Genomic DNA, 22,853 nt, shown 5'->3' with positions numbered 1-22,853 from the left:
AGCTTCCGGAGCCTGTGGAAATCACTGCGCGGGAGTTGAAAAGTCCTGCGTTGTGTTTTCTTGCCATGTGCGCGGCCGCGCACCCGCGCACCTTACAGGGAACAGTGGGTGGGGGAGGAACTATGGGGACCCCAATGGATTGTAAATGAGCATGAAGTATCAGCAGTGGTGAGTTTCAAATAATTCCACCACCAGTTCACTAAAAATGTTAATATGTGTGCTTCCACCATGCGCAAAGCTTGGCCAAGCAGCCTTTCGGGGCCTACTCCTGTCCATCTCTGCTCTCCAGGGCAACAGATGCTTCTCTCCGCACTGTTGGGAGAGTGTCTTGTGCAATTTAACAGCTGTGAGCCAACTCTTGTCTCTAAGTCCCATCTGAATAGTGCTGTGGCTGAGAGAAACAGCATTCAACATGATTGCTGCTTCTCTGTGCTGCAGTGCTTTCTGGATGGGACTTAGAGAAAAGATGCAGCTCACAGCTGCTAAATTGTACAAGATGTTCTCCCACCATGAGCAGCAATTGAGAGAAGCAGCTGCTGACCCAGGGAACACATAGATCCCATGAAAATGAAATCTGTCACTAGCTCCATTTCTTCCCCATCTATATGCCAGGAATTGAGAGGGCCAGATGCCATGATCTTACTTTTCTTAATGTTAGGTTTCAAGCCAACTTTTGCACTCTCCTCCTTCACTCGCATCAAGAGGCTCTTTAGTTCCTCCTCACTTTTTGCCATTAGAGTGGTATCATCTGCATATCTGAGGGTGTTGATATTTCTCCCGGCAATCTTAATTCCAACTTGTGATTCATCTAGCCCCATCTTTCTCATGATGTGTTCCAGTGGTGGGTTTCAATTTATTTAACTACTGGTTCACTTGTACATGCACACATTTGCTCGCAAGTGAGGCTTCTGAGCATGCGAAGAAGTGTCTGGGCAGGTAGGCAGCGCTTCCTGATCCTGCCACTATCAATTCGCCCGATTTGGGGCAAACTGGCAAAAATTCACCTCTGCTGTGTTCTGCATATAAATTAAATTGGCAGGACAACAGTATACAGCCTTGCCTAATTCCTTTCTTAATTTTGAACCAATCAGTGGTTCCGAGTCCAGTTCTCACTGTTGCTTCTTGACCCACATATAGGTTTCTCAAGAGACAAATAAGATGGTCTCGCACTCCCATCTCTTTAAGAATTTACCACAATTTGGTGTGGTCCACACACTCATTTGACTTTACAATCCGGAATGTCTGGCTTATGGTCAGTGATCACCCGCATCATCTTTTAAGATTTTGAATAGCTCAACTGCAATACTATCAGCTCCACTAACTTTGTTGTTGCTCAGACTTCCTAAGATCCTTTTGTCTTCACATTCCAGAATGTCTGGCTTGAGGTCCATGATCATCCTATCATGGTTATCGGGGATGTTAAGCTCATTCTTCTTTGGTTCTTCTGTATAATTTTGCCACCCTTAGTAACCTCTTCTGCCTCTGTTAGGTCCCTGCCATTTTGGTCCTTTATCATGCACATCTTTGTATGAAATGTTCTCTTCGTATCTCCAAATTTCTCAAAAAGTTCTCTGGTGCTCAATATTCTATTGTTTTCTTCTATTACTTTCCACTGTTCATTTAAGAAGGCATTCTTATCTCTTCAAGCTATTCTGCATTCAGTTGGGTATATCTTCTCCTTTCTCCCTTGCCTTTCACTTCCTTTCTTTCCTCAGCTATTTGTAAAGCTTCCTCAGATAGTCATTTTGCTTTCTTGAATTTCTTTTTCTTTGAGATGGTTTTAGTTGCTACCTCTTGTACAATGTTGTGAACCTCCATCCATAGATCTAAGGAATCAGATTTAATTCCTTGAATCTATTTGTCACTTTTACTGGATGTATGGATTCATAAGGGATATGATTTAGTCCATACCTGAGTGGTTTAGTGTTTTAGTGGATGAGAGCAAACAAGCTGATACTCAACCCAGACAAGACCGAGTGGCTGTTGTGTTTTCCTCCCAAAAATTTGACCAACATACCATCACTCAGGCTGGGGGGACAAAATTTATACCCCTCAGATAGGGCCCGCAACTTGGGAGTCCTCCTGGACCCACAGCTGAGTTTCGACCACCATCTTTCAGCTGTGACCAGGGGGGCATTTGCCCAGGTTCGCCTGGTGCGCCAGTTGCGGCCCTACCTGAATCGGGAGGCCCTCACAACAGTCACTCGAGCCCTTGTGATCTCTAGGCTGAAATACTGCAACGTGCTCTACATGGGGCTGCCCTTGAAGAGCACCCGGAGACTTCAGCTAGTCCAGAATGCGGCCGCGTGAGTGATCGTGGGTGCACCACGGTTCGCCCACATAACACCGATCCTCCGTGAGCTGCGCTGGCTACCTGTCGATCTCCGGGTGCACTTCAAGGTCCTACTCACCACCCATAAAGCGCTCCATGGTAGTGGATCTGGCTATTTGAGAGACCGCCTTCTGCCAATTACCTCCCTGCGTCCCATCAGATCGCATAGAGCTGGCCTCCACCGTATTCCATCCGCCAGTTAGTGCCGACTGGCGACTACTCGGAGGAGAGCCTTCTCTGTTGCGGCTCCGATGCTATGGAATAATCTCCCCGTGGAGATTCGTACCCTCACCACCGTCCAGGCCTTCCGCACAGCCCTCAAGATCTGGCTAGCCCGTCAGGCCTGGGGATAAGTTTTTACTTTCGCCCCTCACGAATGTCGAGTGAATGTTGTATTTTACTGTTTAATTTATTCTCGTTCACACTTCTTTTTGTATTTGTCCTACACTCCCTTTCCCCTTTTATTGTAAGCCGCCCTGAGTCCCCTCAGGGAAAAGGGCGGCCTATAAATGTATAATAAATACCTAAATACCTAAATTTTTCCCTATCTTCTTCATTTTAAGCCTAAAATTTGCAACTAGAAGCTCATGATCTGAGCCACAGTCAGCTCCCGGTCTTATGTTTACTGACTGTATAGCACTTCTCCATCTTTGGCTGCAGAGCACATAATCAATTTGTTTTCTGTGTTGACCATCTGGTGATGTCCAAGTGTAGTCATCTCTTGGGTTGTTGGAAAAGAGTGTTTGTAGTCTGTGACCTGCTTCATTTTGTACTCCAAGGCCAAGCTTGCCTGTTATTCCAGTTATCTTTTGACTTCCTACTTTACCATTCCATCTCCCCATGATGATAAGGAGATCATTTTGGGGTTAATTTTATAAGGTACTTTAGTGCTTCATAGAACTGGTCAACTTCATCCTCTTCAGCACCAGTGGTTGGGGCATGGACTTGGACAACTGTGATGTTGAGTGGTTTAACTTGGATTCGAACTGAGAACATTCTGTCATTTTGGGGATTGTGCTTTTTCTACTCTACTATTAACTATGAAGGCTACTCCATTTCTTCTGAGGGATTCTTGCCCACAGTAGTATACCTGTTGATCATCTGAATTAAATTCACCATTCATGTCCATTTTTATTCGCTGATTCCTAAGACGTCAATGTTTAGTCTTATTATCTCTTGCTTGTCATCTCATCTCTGACCACATCCAGCTTGCCTTGATTCATGGATCTTACATTCCAACTTGCTATGGACTGTAGATCTTTACAGCATCAGATTTTCCTTTCACCACCAGATACATCCATAGCTGAGCATCCTTTTGCCTTTGACCTAGCCACTTCATACTTTCTGGTGTTACTAGTACTAGCCCTCTGCTGAGTCTTTAGTACTAGTACAAAATGGACCAATTTCAAGCTCTACAGCTTACCATTTGAGCAGCACCAGTAACGAAAACAGCTGAAGCACAGAAATCCTATGTGCTGCGTGAATCAGCTGAGCTGAACATGCAGAAATTTAGGACAGGCTAGGATGGGGGCAGGTGGGGGGCAACTGATCTCAGGAACTACATAACTACATATGTATGTATACACACACACACACACACACTTCACATACTTTGTGAATTTAAAATATTTCAGCTCTTCTAATATTTACTCTCTGACTTTCAAATTATTTGGAGAAATATGTACAACTGCAGCCTTCAAGGCAAATCTGAACAATTTAAAACTTGGAATTAATTCCATTTTCCTTTATACCTGTGGAATTTTATAGATGCTCATGACATTAGATATATGATCAAAGAGTTCAGAATCCATCTCTTCAAGAACTGCTAGCAGGTTCTTTTGTCTTCCACAACTATAGTTTGGGACGTTCTCCTGTCCTGTAGACAGTACATCCAGCATGGCCTCATATGTCATTCTTGCACTGAAAAAGTTCTGATAGATGTTGTAGCCCAGAGTGATGTTGGATAAGAGCCAAGGATTCTGGTTGATTTCGTGAACAGCCAACAAAAAGGGCAGAATGTAGTAGAAGTTGTTGTTGTCACTGCAACATAAGAAATTTCATCATCTTTTTTGCTCTATATCAATGATTTATGTGATCAACTTAAAAGCAATTGTGTTCTTTTTGCCAATGACATAAAATTATTCAATTCTACAGATAATTCTGTTGTTTTGCAAAGTGATCTCAACTATGTGTCTGAATGGCATCTATTTGGCAACTTCAAATTTTGATTAATAAATGCTCTATCTTACCTATTGGTAAATGTAATCAGAGTGTCAAGTATAAGCTAGGTGGCATTAATGTAGCAGATTACACTCACTTTATCAAGGACCTAGGTGTATTTATCACTGATGATTTATGCTCCAAAGCTCACTATAACAGCATTGCTAAAAAAAAGAATTAAGAGTTCTCAACTTAATTTTGCAAAGTTTTTTTTCTGGAAACATTGTATTGTTATTAGACGTTATAAAATTTAAGTTAGACTAATTTTAGAGTATTGTTCAACTGTTTGGAAACCCCACCATATATCTGACATCAGTACAATCAAGCAGGTTCAGAAGTACTTTGCGAGAAAAGGCTTCTTGCATTCTTCTTGCACTCTTCTGTACAGAATAGAATTCCTTATGCTACTAGGCTCAAAATTCTCAGCTTGGATAACTTAGAACTGCGTTGCATGCAGTCATATCTAGGTATTCCATACAAAATTATACGTAGTAATGTTTTACCTGTAAATATCTTTTTCTGTTTTAATTGCAATAATATGCATGCAAACAACCGCTTTAAACTCCATTAAAATTGTTTCTAAACTTGAATGTAAAAATACGATTTCTGTAATAGAGTTGTCGAAGTCTTGCATGCCCTACCTGACTCAGTTGTCTCAGCTACAAATTTTCACTTTATACTTCACTTCACTTACTTTATACTTAAATAGTCAGTAGAAGGAGTGTGCATAAGTGCACCAACAGGCCTATTGTCCCTGTAATTGCATCTTTTATTCTCTTATTCTTGTTCTTCTTTTTGTTTGAGCAATTCCAATAAATAAATAGGCAAAGCCAGAAGCCACGAGACCGGCTGGGAAAAAAGCAGGCTCTGCTGAGCCTTGCGGAAACCCAGCCAGACAAATCACTGTTGGGGAGTCTTCAGACTGGGGAGAAGAATGGACGGCTCTGATGACCTAGAGGAACCGTCAGTTTCTTGGGAGGTCAGAGAAAAAACCTTTAAATTGGCAGTGGGGGCAGCAGTCATAATTGAATAACCACTACAAAGCTGGGGCAACTGGACTAAGTTATTGTGCAGGAGTGGTGCTGGGAACAGAGTGTTGAAACTGGATGAGTGATTGACCAACTCACAGAGAAAGAGAAAAACTGATCTTATTCTTTAAAAAAGTCCTGGAGCGGAATTAGCGGCTAACTGATATTCGGGGAATGTTATTGAAAAATTGAGAAAAGGAAGCAGCGGAGGTTAAACACCAAAGCCTCAGAGGATTTTGTCTTCTGCAGTTTGGAAGTGAAGAAAAATTAAAAACTAAAAGGAAGAGCCCAGGGGGAAGTCTCTTTTCTTCTTATCTGATTCTATTTTTTTGTGGATTAAAAGCGTTTTTGATGGCTATTGACAGCTAGCTGGGGATTGTATTGCGGTTTGGAGAGAGTCATTTACCGAGGAGCAGAAAATAGAAATATAAAATAAAAATGAAAATATAGTGAAAGCATTAGCAAAGGATGATGGTTACAAGTACTTATGCATATTGGAAGCAGATAACATCTTGAATGGAAAAGTCAAAGAGTCAACGCAAAAGGAATACATCAGGAGGGTCCGCAAAATATGAAAATCAAAGCTGAATGCTGGAAACATAATTAAAAGCATCAATAAAAGGGCAGTTCCAGTGGTATGCTACTCAGCTGGAATCATCAACTGGACTTTGGCTGAACTGGAAAACATGGACTGGAAAACACACAAATTTTTGAATGTGTACCATGCTTTGCATCCAGAAAGTGCCATCGACAGGTTGTACCTGCCAAGAAAAATAGAGGGCAGGGGGCTATTGCAAATCCATCAAACTGTAGAAGAAGAAAAATGAAGTTTGAATGATCATGTGAACCAAAGTGCAGAAAAATTGCTGCAGACTGTGAAAATGGAGAACAGCATAAAAATAACAGAAACAAAGGTAGAATATAAGGAAAAACAGCTGGGTGACAGATTAAATAGATGGAAAACCAAAGCTTTGCATGGACAGCTCTTGAAAAACATTGAAGGAAAGTTTCAAAGTCAAAACTGTTTAATATTTAATATGTGAATGCAGAAAAATTGCACAAACTGATTACAAAGCTAGACAGGACCAAGCTGCTAAATTAATCCACTGGTCATTATGTAGAACATAAAGTGGAAAAAGTTATCGAAAATGAGAAGGTGAAGTTCTTATGGGACTTTCGAATACAAACGGATCGTCATTTGGAGCACAACATGGCAGATATCCCGGTTGCAGAGGGCCAAAGCATACAGTTTATTGATATTGCTGTTCCAGGAGATGCCAGAGTTGAGGGAAAAAGAAATAGAAAAAATAATGAAATTGAAAAACCTAAGGCAAGGTCAGCTAAAGAACAAACAGGTCAAAAGCAGCCTGGAAGCAAGATATGATTTGGAGAACAAGGAGATTGCGGTAGTAATTGAAGAGCTGAAGCGGAGGGTTGTTGTAGATGCTGAAAATATTAAAAGATATGAAAATCGAGTAACTCAGTTCAAGGAAAACTCACAGTTTAGAGCAAATCAGGACCAGTTTTATAAGAGGTTAGAAAGTGGAGATGGAGTAACAACAAATGAAAAACCGGATAAGGAGAAAGCTCTTAAATTCTGGAAGAACTTGTGGGAAAACAATAAGAAGCAGAACAGAAATGCAAAAGGGATCAAACAGGTTGAGGATTCTATTAAATTGCATAAAATGGAATATGTGAAAAAAAAAAGGTGCAAAGGCAGTCAAGAAAAGTGAAGAATTGGAGTGCACATGGACCAGCTTCTGGCTAATTGCACTTACAAGTGTGCATGAAAGATTGGCAGCCCAAATGAACCAGATCTTTTAAAAAAATGAAAATGATGAGTGGATGACAACTAGAAGGAGATTTTTGATCCAAAAAGATAAAGAAAGAGGAAAGGACCCTGGAAACCATAGGCCAATCACCTGCTTGCTAACAACACACAAGCTCCTTATTCACATCACTACAAATCAAATTTAGGGATACTTGAAAAGAAATGACTTGTTTCCTATAGAACAGAAAGGGTGCTGCAAAATTCAAGAGGAACAAAGGATCAACTGCTGATTGACAAGGTAATCCTAAAGAATTCAAAGAAAAGACGAGCCAACATGTTCATGGCTTGGATAGAATATAAGAAAGCATTTGATTCAGTTCCCCACAGCTGGATCAAGAAATGCCTGAAAATGTTTGGCATCAGCAGCAACATACAAAAATTTATGGAAACTTCAATGAACCTCTGGAAAATGAAGAAGACCTCCAAGGTCCCGTCCAACTCTACTATTTTAAGATATTCCTTTTATTTAAACCAAAAGGAACCGGAAAGCCACAAAAGTGGCAAAAGTGTTAAAGGGTGGAAAGAAAGAGCGGAGAGGGTGGTAGGAATTATAGAGTAAATGTAAGGAGGGGAAGAAACAGTGGGGAGAAAATACACGAGATCTCCCTCTATTCTAAGGTATTCATTCAATCACTTTATTAGGAGTTAATGTTTAACTATTGTTCATAAATAAATAAAATAAATATGAATTAACAGGTTGCTGACTGTCCAAGGTAATCATTTTGAAATAAGGCAGAACCCCATCCAGGTAAGAGTCATCGTGGGAGAGTGTTCACAGTGCCCAGTGTTGAGGCTGACACTTGTGCAAGAACTTAAAAGGAACTTTTACAGAATCATCATGTTCCCAAGCAGCCTTTCCTCTAAAGGAAAAGGAGAGAAGCAATAATGAATTTGCCTTTCTCAAGGTGAGGAATCAGGGAATGGAAATCATTCCTAGAAAAGACATTGGAGCAGGTAAACTCAATCACCAGAATCCTGGATGTGCTGACAATTACCTTTGCAGTTGATGGGTTGGAGGTTTTGAGAACGAAAATTCATACAATCGAGCTACGATTCCAGACATTATTCCAGTAATCCAGTAGTCTCCTGGTTTGTAGTAATGGAACCATTCCTTTTCTTCTATTATCACCTTAAATGGGCATTTCACCAGCATACTGGCACAGGGTATTTGAGACAGAAGCTGAAGCACAAAAAGCTGTATATGCATCAGCAACAACATTTGATATACACTGCAAGAGATCCTTCCTATAGTTCTTTCTTCAGCACAGAGTTAAATCTCAGAGTCTACAATTACAGATTGCTACAGCATTTGCCCAGCTTTACCCCAACCTCTGCTCTCATCACAGAAGGAGGCTGTTACAAATCAGAGTATCAGGTGCTGACTTTCCCATTTGCCGTCACATTGATTGGCAACTAATTGTGGTGGTGGAAATTCCAAAGGAGAATAAATAATACATGCTTATAAAAATTAGAAGGGGAATTGGGAATGAGCATTGCCACAAAAGTGTGCAGTTGGAGAAAAGAGTTTTGTTTGACTCAGGAGAATAATCCTAATTTGAGATTCAAGAAAGGAACAATTCGCGGAAGTTTGATTGTTTTCTTTGTCTGAAAACTTATTCTTGACATTCTAAAGCTTCAAATGTGGAAAAACAGTTCAATATTCTTAAACCAGGCAATGAGCCACTATATATACTTCTTATTCTGTCTGGTGTGGATGAGGCCATGTTTCTCAATGGTTAAGAACAGAGGTGGTATTCAGCTGGTTCAGACGTGTTTAGGCAAATCGTTAATGGTGACCTGTGGGTGGGCCCGCCACACCCCTGCCATGCCCCTGCCACGCCCCCGCCCTGCCCACAAACCCGGCTCTATGCTGTCTTATTTAGCCACAATTTTTAAGCCATGTGCATGAGGAAAGCACATGCATGGAACGTCGTGCAATGTGTGGAAGGCACACATGCTCAAAAAGCGAGCATGCATATGCGGGGCAAATCGGTGGTAAATTTATGTGAAACCCACCTGTGGATTTGATACTACAGAAAAGAAATATTGAATAATCTATTGGAGGCCTTTGTTAAATGTCTTATATCTTTCAGAATGTGGAAGATTACCTGTATTCATGGTTACAAAGAGGATCTGATCAAAATTCCCTGGGGCACTAATCTGTAAATTAGCTTGTTACTGACTTCTTTATGAAGTGGTGATATTTCCTGTCTCTTACATAGGAGATCTAATGGGGAGCCAAGATATGACGCTATAGAAGTACAATACCACAATGAAGGGCTAAACAAAATCTGAGGAGCTGAGGGTTAAACAAAATCTGAGGAGGTGAAGGGCTAAACAAAATCTGAGGAGCTGAGCCCAGGGCCATTGCTATGTGACGTGCAGGTATGAGTTCTTTTGCTAAGTTTGCATCTGAGACCTTTCTCCATTGCACCCTCTAAAACTATTTAATGGAGTATAAGTTAATTAGTTACATATATTGCCTGGACAATCAGTTGCTTCAAGGATGAACATTAATCTGAAGCTCTGATTCCAAAGGTGTATTTTCATGAGGCGACCAATAAAGAGAAGGGAGATCAAGAAAGAAAGCAGGAGTGAAATCAGGAGGATGTAGGTGAGTTTCTGATTGTTGGCTTTTTCTATGGGAGTTTCTTGATATTTAATGAAGATTCCCAGAATAAAGGCAGTAGTTATGGTTATGGATAAAGCAATGACAAAGAGAGTCAGGATGATCCCCAGAATTTCTTTGTAAGATAAGAAAATTATAATTTTAGGGACATGTTTATTTTGCTTCTAATTGGGAATACTGAACATCTGGACACTTTTCACAATGGGCTGCATTTGAAAAACACAAGCAACCCACAATCCCCACAATTTTGTAATGTGGTATAGATATAACCTTAAAGATTTACTATAAAGGTTGTCTCATTGTCCTACTGCCTGGTCTTTTCTTTCTTTTTTAAAATATAATTTGTATTATGCATTTTTCTTTATTATACATCACGTTTCCATTTCTGCAATGACAAGCTACGGTCGTTATCAACTCTCTTTTAAATATATATAGTATTATGCACTATAATTATAACCATTATTCTCATAGTCATACAATGTAGTCTGTTTTCAATATACACAATATTCAACGTTATAGTTATATCCATTAATCTCATAGTTATACCATAACACTCTATACACTTATCACTCTATATCCGTGATGGTAAATCTGTGGCATGCGTGTGATAGGTGGCACGCAGAGCCATTTATGAGGGCACATGAAGCATTGCCCTGGCAGCTGCAGCACACCTATGTGCTGGCGAGCTGATTTTGGTCTTGATTTTCACCCTCCGGAGGCTTTAGGGAAGCTTTCCGATGCCTCCAGAGGGAGAAAAACTGCCCAATGCGCAAATTGGATGTTTGGGAATGGACCTCCGGGTTGCCCGTTGATCCGATTTTCTCAGGCTTTTTCTTTTCAGGCTTCTTTTCACTTACATATAGGTCTTACGCTTCTAGTTGTTCTTATCTCTGTCTGTCCTTTCTGTCCTTTCTGTCCTTTTGCGCCTTCTCATTCTGCCCACTCCTTTTCCCACCCTCACTCTTTCTTTTTGACGTAAAGCTTTTCTTTTACTTGAAATTCATGCAATTTATCCAAGGTATCAACCTTAATTTTTTTGTCTTGCCATGTAACCAGAATTCTTTCTGGTATCAGCCAATTGTACGTCACATTATATTTAATCGGTTGTGCTGTCAAGAATTGATACTGTCTCCTCTGCTCTCCTCTCCTCTCTAACTCCCTTGGTATTTGTTTTAAGATGAGAATTTCTCTCCCTTTGTACTTCATAGGCTCATGTCTAGTTCTTTTGTATATTTCCTCTCTTAGCATTTCTTGGTAAACCTCACATGCATCTCTTTTGGCAATGTTTGCCTTCTTGTATAGTTTGTATGGATTCTGAATATTTTGTCTAGTTCTTGTACATCATGCTTCTTTTTCTTTAATACTCCAGCCAGCAGCTCTATCATCACGTCAACCAGAGCTTCTTCTTTCTCTTCCACAATATTCTGAAATATCAGAGAATAAGCTGCCTTTTCCATCGCAACAAAGATACTGTCTCTTCTAATTTTCTATTAGCCTGTGGTAGCCAAGGTGGCGCAGTGGTTAAATGCAGCACTGCAGGCTACTGCTAGATCAGCAGGTCAGCGGTTCAAATCTCACCGGCTCAGGGTTGACTCAGCCTTCCATCCTTCCGAGGTGGGTAAAATGAGGACCCAGATTGTTGGGGGCAATATGCTGACTCTCTGTAAACCGCTTAGAGAGGCCTGAAAGGCCTATGAAGCGGTATATAAGTCTACTGCTATTGCTCTATTGCTCCACTTCATCCATTTTTCCCCGGTTTGCTCAGCCCTTATTTCTATTTTCTGTATCCTCTATTTATTCTGCACTATCATTTGCTGGTAGTTCCCTATCTTTTCATCCATATTACGTATATCCCTCTTCATCTCCTCCAATTCATTTTTGGTCTCATCAGGGTATTTTGACGTAACTTCCTGACTTTTGATCATGGCTTCTTGGATCAATAGTAGCATCACTTGCATACTCTGCATGGAGCTTGACTTCTTGAGGCCCAACTAACAGGCCTCAATTGTTGATTAGATGGGATTGATGCCTCCGATGATGTTGCTGATGAGGATGTAGATGAGGTTTTCTTTCCTATCTTTGATATGTTCAATGCAGGGGTGGGTTTCAATTTTTTTTACTATCTGTTCTGTGGGCATGGCCTATTTTGTGGGCATGGCTTAGCGTTCATGTGACTGGGTTGGCATGGCCAACTTGATGTCACTCACCAGGAGATGTCACGGATTGGGTAAAATGTGGTGAAGCTCACTTAACAACGCTCTTGTTTAGCAACCAAAATTTTGGGCTCAATTGTAGTCATATGTCAAAGACTATCTCTGCCTTCCTCTGCATGGCAGCCTTGTGCTAGTCAACTCCTTCTCCTTTCTGGCAATTTTCCTGCCTGTTAGAGGCACCTAAATAATCCAGACAATGTAAGGTTTCCTGCTGCAGCAGGGGGTTGGACTAGCTGACCTCTGAATAGCCTTCTAGCCCTAAATTGCTGTGCTGTTTTTCATTCTTTTTCCTTCACTCTGTGGGAAGCAACCAACACCCCTCCCCCAATTAAATATTACTTCCAGAAAGGCTCATTCCACATGCCTGCCAGATTGATAATGAGATAATGCATCTATAGAAAGTTTGGTTCCATTCACAAGCCGGGAATCATCCAAACCCTTTTTGAAATGCAAAGCCCATTCTACACAAACCCCTAAACTTCAAAAACATAGAACCTTAGAAGAATCCTACCTTTTATCCATTGTTGTTCAGTTGACCCAGAAACCAACTGCTGAATGTCACTTTGCAAACTTCCTTTTGAGCTTTTCAATTTAAAGGATGTTTCTATTTAAAGTTTGCAGCATTACAACTTTTGGATTTCAACTCCCAGAATTCCATAGCCAGCAAAGCAACCTTGGCAATTTTAAGACTTATGGACTTCAACTCCCAGAATTCCACAGCCAGGCATGCTCGGTTCCGACTTAAAGCAATAGCATTTTTTTCTACTTTGCTGAATACCGGTTAAAAAGTGAGATTCCTTCTTTCTTTTTATGTCTTTTTATTTCTCCCTTCCCTTCCTTCCTCCCTCTCCCCCCCCCCTCTTTTAGTTTTAAAACCTCTTTTCCCTTGCCTGAACAGGGCTTTAAAAAACTTCTGGCAGAGGTTCGTGGGCATGGCCAAACCACCATTACTACCGGACTGGTCCAGCACGCCAGATTTTCACTATCTCTTATGGCATACTGGAAAGGACCAGATGGAACCCACCTCTGGTTCAATGTATTTGTCATCTCTGATAATCAAAAAGTACTTCTCAAAAATAGCAACCACAGTAATTATTTTTACACAGTTTAAAAATATTTTCCAGACTCCCTGGTGTATCACCTTCAACTCTCTCATATTATATTAGTAAAAAAATCTCAGGAAAGATAAGCCCACAATCTCAAAAGTATGTATATATGTACGTACGTACGTACATACGTACGTATATGTATATGTATATGTATATGTATATGTTGGTTGGTTGGTTGACGCCTCTTCACCCATCGTGGGTATAGGCGACTTCCATGGAAATTTGACGCCACGGCGATCCATGGAAGCTGTTTCGGCTGGATATACCCAAGGGGACACCAGTCCCAAGGGTATATATGTATATGTATATGTATATGTATATGTATATGTATATGTATATGTATATGTATATGTATATGTATATGTATATGTATATGTATATGTATATGTATATGTATATGTATATGTATATGTATATGTATATGTATATGTATATGTATATGTATATGTATATGTATATGTATATGTATATGTATATGTATATGTATATGTATATGTATATGTATATGTTAGATTGCAAATTTAATAATTAAAAATTAAGTATTAATCATTAATAATCAATTACTCATATACCTTAAGAGTAAGCGCTTTCTCCATTTCTTCTTCCTTCAGCAATCAAATTTATAGTCCACATTAAATTTATTCACACTGTTACTATTGTAGTCCTTTGGGAGTCTTTTTACAAAATTAAAGTTCATAATCATAAAGTTCATAAAGTTCATAATGAATACTGCAATGTGCTCTACATGGGGCTGCCCTTGAAGTGCATCCGGCGGCTGCAGTTAGTTCAGAATGCGGCCGCGCGAGTGATAGTGGGCGCACCGCGGTTCGCCCACATAACACCCATCCTCCGCGAGCTGCACTGGCTACCTGTTGATCTCCGGGTGCGCTTCAGGGTGCTGTTGACCACCTTTAAAGCCCTTCATGGTAGTGGATCTGAGTACTTGAGAGACCGCCTTCTGCCGATTACCTCCCTCCGACCGATAAGATCGCACAGACTGGGCCTCCTCCGAATCCCATCCGCCAGTCAATGTCGACTGGCAACTACACGGAGGAGAGCCTTTTCTGTTGCAGCTCCGACCCTGTGGAACGATCTCCCCGTCGAGATATGCACCCTCACCACCGTCCAGGCCTTCCGTGCAGCCCTCAAGACCTGGCTCTCCCAACAGGCCTGGGGATAAGTCTCTAATTTGCCCCACCCGAGTGTTGAATGTTGAATGCAAGTTGTGTTTTTATTACTTTATTTTGTTTGTATATTGTTTATTTTGATTTGCACCCCCTCCCTGGTGATTGTAAGCCGCCCTGAGTCCCCTCAGGGAAAAGGGCGGCCTATAAACCCTAATAAATGAACTAAAAATGAAAAAATAATCCATCGAGGCCCCAAAACTCATCAGCTCCCAAAGCTTTCCCTCAAAATAATATCTAGATAGATGTATAGTTTCTAAGTTCACCAAGAATATTTCTCTTCTTTTTTCACTTTTCCACATTCAAATTGGTTAATGTCCTCTCTGAATATCACAAGAGTCTTTATGGAGTATTTATAAATATTGCATCAGTCACTTCCCTTTTGTATGCACTTTTCTGGTCAGTATAGATGGTGACCTTGTTCTTTTTTAAAAGCTGGAAGGTTTCTCCTTAACTGTTTTAAATCCGACATTAGTCCAATAACAATAATAGGAAGCATATTCCTAGCAGTCTTGGATTTTTTAAAAGTTCTTTCAAAAAACTTAGTCTAGGCTTTTTTCTAGCTTGGTCTCCCTTTTTTTTTTAGAGTCGCTCTGTTAATCTTTTCCAGATATTTCAATAGCTCTGAAAGCTTAGTTGCCGCTATTCTCATGGAGGAAAAATCCTGCTCCACTCCATTTTTGAATCCCACTTTCACAGTTTTCTAGTGCTATATCAGGGTAAATTCATTTGCAGAAGATTAGAGATTATTCAACCAGGGCAGCTCCTCTTTGATTTTTATCTTCCTTTCTCTCACCAGCTCTGGGTTGGCCATAATGACCATCTTCTCTCCAGCTGGCTCCAAGTGGTTTCCCTATGTACTATCAAGAGATTGCCTTTCTCCATATAGTCTTTGGGGCTTCCCCTCTACCTTTGCTAACCCCTCTGGGGTTAAAGTTGCTCTGAAGTTCATGTTGATATTTTATCTATTCTTAATATATATAATGTTATCTGTTTCTCTGTTTTTCTCTTTCCTGATCTCTCCCATGTTTCTATCTATCTCATTTATCTAACTATGAGTGATCTAATATTATCCAGCCAGAAGAGATCATTCAAATATATACAGTATTTGAAATAAACTATTTTTGAAACAAAGTCAGAACATCATCAAAGAAAATAATATACAACACGGATATGGTTATTTCAAATAGTTTGAGTTGTTTTAACAAATTTTTACTCAGTTATTATAATTAAAAATTCATATGGAATGAAGAAATATAAGCAACAACACATAAATCATTACTTCAAACTATGTGATTTTATACTGCATGTAAACTGAACAAAAATAAAACCCAATATAAGGAGCCTTAGTGAATTTTCATCATCAGATGTTCTTTGGTGTTCAGGGCAGGTCTCAGGATAATAATGTAGCATTTGGGGATAAAGATACAGCCCAGTAAACCCAAACTGGAGGCCAGGATGGAGAAAATCTGCACAGCCACCATATATTTCCCCTTGGTGCTTAGGTAGGTGGGGACAAAGGAGATCCAAACACTGCAAAAAACCAACATGCTGAAGGTGATCAGTTTGGCTTCATTGAAGGTCCCTGGCAGCTTCCGAGCCAGAAATGCCACAAAAAAGCAAATGGCAGCCAGGAAACCCATGTAGCCAAGAGCAGAGTAGAACATGGTGACAGAGCCTTCATTGCATTGCAGCAGGATCTGTCCTGGTTGGGAATGAAAGTCAGAATCTGGGAATGGGGGAAAGATTCCCAGCCATATGATACAGATGCATACTTGAATACCAGAGCAGGATAAAACAATAGAGTTGGCCAGACTCTTCCCCAGCCATTTCCTCATGACACTGCCTGGCTTCGTGGCCAAAAATGCAACTATCACCATAATCGTCTTTGCCAGCAAGGAAGAGACGGCAACTGAGAAAATGAAACTGAAGGTGACTTGCCTAAGAAGGCAAGTCACTTTTTTGGGATGACCAATAAACAGAAGGGGGGTCAAGAAAGCAAGCAAGAGGGAGATCAGAAGAATGTAGGTGAGGTCCCGGTTGTTAGCTTTGACTATGGGAGTTTCTTGGTATTTAATGAAGATCCCCAGAATAAAGGCAGTGGTTAAAGTCAAAGCAATGACAAAGAAAGCCAGGATGAATCCCAACAATTCGTCATAAGATAAGAAGCTTATAGTTTTGGGGACACACTGATCTCGCTTCTTATTGGAATACTTGTCATCTGGACACTTTTCACAATGGGCTGCATCTGGAAAAAAATGGTTAGCATGTATCTGTTTCTGCAACTGTAGGAGCATGAAAACCACATCAGAAATTAATTACTTCATTTTCAAGAAATAACATAATATTTCTGCCCAGGGATATCCACAATATACAACATTAGTTAAAATTATCTACAATGTTTTTAAAGGCTGAAGATGAATGTGATTATCAGCTCTCAAATCTTATCCTCTTTCCTAAAACCAAACAAGAAAGTAACAAGTCAAATGCTCACATTATCATACAACATTTGGTGTCTTTGAAAGATTTGGGAATGCTTTAAGGAAGTTTCTGCTTTTCTTGCTTCTTTATCCAACGTTCCCCCAAAACAATAGAGAATATTTATTATATCCTGATTGTTTAAATTCTTTTTGGAGCCATCTACTGTACCTTCTTTCACAGAGTATGTTCCTTCCATACACAGAGAACATTCGTAGCAGCAAACTGGGGCTCCCTCTCTCACAAGCTTGGTGTAACCCAGGGAGCAACTTGCTGTACATCTTGAATAAGGCACCATCTAAACATGAATAGAAAGATTATTTCAGGAAAATGTATGAATTCGAAGGGTTTACTGAAATCAATTGCTTCCAATTGCTCCTGATAAAGGAGGAGGACCTTTTGGCTTAGTGGTTAACACATCTGCCTAAGATGTAATATAGCACAGGTTCTAATCCCAGTAAGGGTATGGCTAGCTGATGAGAGCTGAATAGCTTGAAATAGATTTATACTAGTCTCCCTTTATTTATTTATCAGCACAAATACAACACAAATGTAACAAAGGCAACAGTAAAAATATTGGGTTTCTGTCTGGATGGTCTCTTGTGACGAGCCGATAGACAGAGAATGGAAGCAGTTAGCTTCTTCCCATATTTGGACATACCAGGCGTTGTAACAATAAATACATACCTATTTCCCCGTCTCAGCTGATAAAGAAGGAGGACCTTGTGGCTTAGTGGTTAACACATCTGCCTAAGATGTAATACAGCACAGGTTCTAATCCCAGTAAGGGTATGGCTAGCTGAAATAGATCTAGATTTGTGCTATAATAACACAAATACAACATGCATGCATACATGCATACATGCATGCATGCATACATACATACATACATGTATATATGTATATATGTATATATGTATATATGTATATATGTATATATGTATATGTATATATGTATATATGTATATATGTATATGTATATATGTATATATGTATATATGTATATATGTATATATGTATATATGTATATATGTATATATGTATATATGTATATATGTATATATGTATATATGTATATATGTATATATGTATATATGTATGTAGGTCTCTAGTTGTTCGGGTTTTCTCCCGCGTAGAATTGGAGATGTCTTGGCGACGTTTTGACGAAGTCTCATTCGTCATCTTCAGGCGGCTTCAGACTACTTCAGGTTTGGTGTTTCCAGGAGTAGTGTGAGATCTCGGCTGTTTGTATATATGTATATATGTATATATGTATATATGTACATATGTATATATGTACATATGTATATATGTACATATGTACATATGTACATATGTACATATGTATATATGTATATATGTATATGAGTATATGAGTATATGAGTATATGAGTATATATGTAAATGAGTATATATGTATATATGTATATATGTATGTATGTATGTATGTATATATGTATGTATGTATGTATGTATGTATGTATGTATGTATGTATGTATATATAAAGTTACAACCCCTGGTATGCCCAAATATGGGAGGAAGATCACTACTTCTATTCTCTGTCCTTCAGCTCGTCACAAGAGACCATCCAGACAGAAACCCAATATTTTTTACTGTTTCCTTTTTGTTAGCACAAATATAATATATGTAATGTATATAATATATATAATATATACTACCCCTGCCCATCTGCCTTGGCTCTATGCCATACTATTTAGGCACGTTTTTGTGGCCCGGCACATGCACGCAAGTGCTAGCGTGCAAGGTCAGGTGCATGCATGGAAGGGGTGCCCAGGAAGCAAGCAGACACGTGTAGGGCAAATTGGTGTTAACAAAATGTGAAACCCACCACTGATGTAAATGGCTTTTTAAGCTGCCCTCACTTCCCTCACCACATTGTTAATGATATCTTTCTCTTATGCAATTCAGTGAACTAAACCCTTCATATTCTGGATTGTCTCCCAGACAACTGATCTTTGTTTTCCCTTGAAGACGTTTAGCTTCTCAGTTCCAGGAGCTTCTTCAGTTCTGACTGGCGTATGGAAGGATTTATATTCCTTGCAGTCATCTGGTGGTTTCTCAAAGTTGTTGAGAAGTTGTTATCTCCGCCATCAGGGTCACCTGAATAGTGCAAATGGGTGTGGAACCTTCCTACAATTGCTGAATTTGTATCCTTATAGTAAGCAAGTAAACTTAAGTAAGAAATCTGGGCATGGCTTAGCAGTATTAAGCAGTCTGCTGCTCTGTGAAGTAAACTATCAGTCTGTCTGCTGATATGAAACTAACTAATTGTGTTTGGCTGTAACTCGCCTGCCTTGTGTTTACTTGGAAGAACCATCTGTTGGTATTGTACATTTATTCATCTATTCTTACGTATATAAAGAAATTAATGAATCCAGCTGAATTGGTTATCTGTGTGTGGTTTCTCAATATGAATTTGTGCAACAAACTCTGATAATATCTAGTAAATTATTGAGGCTTTAAATTCTCTTATTTGGAAGTTATCTCAATTGTCCTCAATGAGTATTATTTCCTATTGAGCAGAAACAATTCCACATATGGAGATAAACAGAAGAGCAAAATCCCAGCAGCCTCAAATACTTTGTTAAATAATGTTGGCCATTGGATGGCACTTTGATTGACAGAAATCTTCACTTCCAAGGAGGCTTGTCTTTCTACAGTCCCAATTTTCACCCCTGCATCTGATTTGTTCAAAAGTGATGTCCACTGAATGATATCAAAGCCACCGACAGGAATTCCATTTTCTTCAAAAGAAATCCCATCTCTGGAAATATTGTGATGTTGGAAGTTTCTCAGGAATCTATGAAGCTGCAGAAACATAGAAAAAGCATGACAATTTGAGCCTTTATTCACTGTGATTCTTGCTATTATTCTGGTTTGGTGATACTCTGAATAATTCAACCTCTTCAAACCACCACTGCCATCTGAAACATTGATTCAGTATTTCATGGAAAGTTTTTTTCAGTTATTCCCCAGGAATTTACAGATCTTTCTCAAAAAACTATGTCACATGGTCAAGCTCGCCCTATAAAGTGACATGTTGGGTGAACCTCGTACACGACTCTCACTCCATCGAGGACCAAGGACAACTCATCTCAAATGATCTAAGCCCCAGAGCTCACTTTAACAACATTGCCAAAAAGCATTAATAGTTGTTAATCTAATTTTGCAAAGCTTCTTCTCCGGTAACATTGTACTGCAAACTAGGGAATACAAAAGGTTTGCCAGAGTAATTCTCAAATACAGCTCGTCTGCCTGAAATCCACAGTCTAAATCAGACATTAATACGATTGAGCAGGTCCAGAGGTATTTCACGAGAAGACTACTCCACTCCTCTACTCAAAATAGAATCCCTAGAATAGGCTTGAAATTTTGGGCTTGGATAATTTGGAACTGCACCAGCAGCAGCCAGAACTAAGCATAGTAGACAAAATTGTTGGCTACAACATCTTACCTGTCAACAACGTCTTCAGCTTGAACCTCAACAATACACAGGCAAGCAATCGATACAAACTCAAGGTAAACCGCTCCAAACTCAATTGCAGAAAATACAACTGCAGCAACAGAGTGGTCACCACTTGCAATGCTCTACCTGACTCCGTTGTTATATCCTCATACCTTCACAGCTTCAACCTTAAACTGTCTACCATGGAACTCACCCCATTCCTAAGAGGTCCATAAACGGGGCATGCATAAGCACACAAGCATGCCTACCATCCCTGTCCTACTGTCCCCATTTATTTGTATTACGATACGATATGATATGATATGATAGCAGAGTTGGAAGGGATCTTGGAGGTCTTCTAGTCCAGTGTTTTTCAACCTTTTTTGTGCAAAGGCACACTTTTTTCATGAAAAAAATCACGAGGCACACCACCATTAGAAAATGTTAAAAAATTTTAACTCTGTGCCTATATTGACTATAGGCGGGTGTTTTTCCCACGGCACACCTTACACTCTGTCACAGCACACTGGTGTGCCGCGGCACAGTGGTTGAAAAACACTGTTCTAGTCCAACCCCCTGCTTAGGCAGGAAACCCTACACCATTTCAGACAAATGGCTATCCAACATCATCTTAAAGACTTGCAGTGTTTGGGCATTCACAACTTCTGGAGGCAAGCTGTTCCACTGATTAATTGTTCTAACTATCAGGAAATTTCTCTTCATTTCTAAGTTGCTTCTCTCCTTGATTAGTTTCTACTCATTGCTTCTTGTTCTACCCTCAGATGCCTTGGTGAATAGTTTGACTCCCTCTTCTTTGTGGCAACCCCTGAGATATTGGAAGACTGCTATCATGTCTCCCCTAGTCCTCCTTTTCATTAAACTAGACATACCCAGTTCCTGCAACTGTTCTTCAAATATTTTAGTCTCCAGTCCCCTAATCAACTTTGTTGCTCTTCTCTGATCTCTTTCCAGAGTCTCCACATCTTTTCTTCATCATGGTGACCAGACCTGAATGCAGTATTCAGTGTGGCCTTACCAAGGCATTATTAAGTGGTATTAGCACTTCACATGACCTTGATTCTTTCCATTTCCTTCGTCCATGTGCAGGTTCATATTTATATTGCTATCTTGTACATGTTTGACAAACTAATACGTAAGTAAGTAAGTAAGTAAGTAAGTAAGTAAATAAATAAATAAATAAAGAAGTAAGTTAGCAAGCAAGCAAGTAAATAAATAAATAAATAAATAAATAAATAAATAAATAAATAAATAAAACATTCTTGAAAACATGGAATAGGTAACACCACCATCTGGTGGCTTTGTAATTGGCTGACAAATTACATTCAACATGTAGTCCTCTGTGGAACCTCATCCACTTGGAGGGAAGTAAGCTATGGGGTATCCCAAGCTTCCATTTTAGGCCCAGCACTCTTCAATATCTTCAAAAAAGATCTAGGTGAGGGAATTGAAGGGGAACTCATCAAATTTGCATACAACACTAAACTGACAGGAATAGACAACACCCCAGAAGACAAGCTCAGCATCCAAAAAGAATAATATAAAAATAACATATTGAAATATTGAATAATTAAATAATGGAAGATTATAACCTAACATAAATATGTGCATTATTATGGGAACAATATACGTTTCTGAAATGTAACAAATATGATTATCAATATTCTATTGGTAGTAAAAGGAATGATACCCAGAACATGATTATTGGCATAAAAATAACGTATTGAAATATTGAATAACTAAATAATGAAAGATTATAATTCAACAAAATATGTGTATTATTACCGGAACTATATAAGATTGCCAACTGTAGTAACTATGATTTATATTATTTTATTTGTACCAAAATGTAAGACACTCAGGTGCCACACTGTTCACACATTGATATGTTTGTAATAAATTTAAACATAAAAACATGGGGGGGGGGAAATTAGAGTCAGTTTAATGTCAGGGTTCCAAGTAATATGCCTGTTAGGTCTACAATTATATTCCTTTTAGAATTTTGGCCTGCCACACTTTCTCTTATTTCATTATGCTGTTTCATTAGTATAGTTGATGGGAGGGGGAATAGACAGGAGTAGGATGGTGGAATGTATTGTTTTCATTCTTTTCTAGAAGTCAAGGTCATCTTTTGTCTCCGCACTTTTACACCTGACTGGAAGCAGCTGGGTGTGGATGCGAGTGTGGAAGAAGAGGATTGGCCCATGTGATGGATTGTGGATGTGGGGACAAGATCATGAACATTTAACTGAGTAGAATTCTGATGTCATTTCCAGAATTGGGATTAACACAGATGTGCTAAGATGTCTGCTTTATTAAATTGGAACTTTAAGGATCGTTTTGC

At 39.4% G+C, this 22,853-nt stretch overlaps 1 pseudogene; it reads right to left on the bottom strand.

Moving 5' to 3' along the window:
- Nucleotides 1-2,856: 2,856 nt before the first annotated feature.
- The window catches only part of LOC116524073, a 28,164-nt pseudogene continuing 8,167 nt past the window's right edge, over nt 2,857-22,853 (bottom strand).

This window comes from Thamnophis elegans, chromosome 2 (assembly GCF_009769535.1).
Source record: "Thamnophis elegans isolate rThaEle1 chromosome 2, rThaEle1.pri, whole genome shotgun sequence".
Classification (NCBI taxonomy): domain Eukaryota; kingdom Metazoa; phylum Chordata; class Lepidosauria; order Squamata; family Colubridae; genus Thamnophis; species Thamnophis elegans.
The sequence above is the reverse complement of the archived record's forward strand: the minus strand, read 5'-3'. Positions and strand labels throughout refer to the sequence as shown.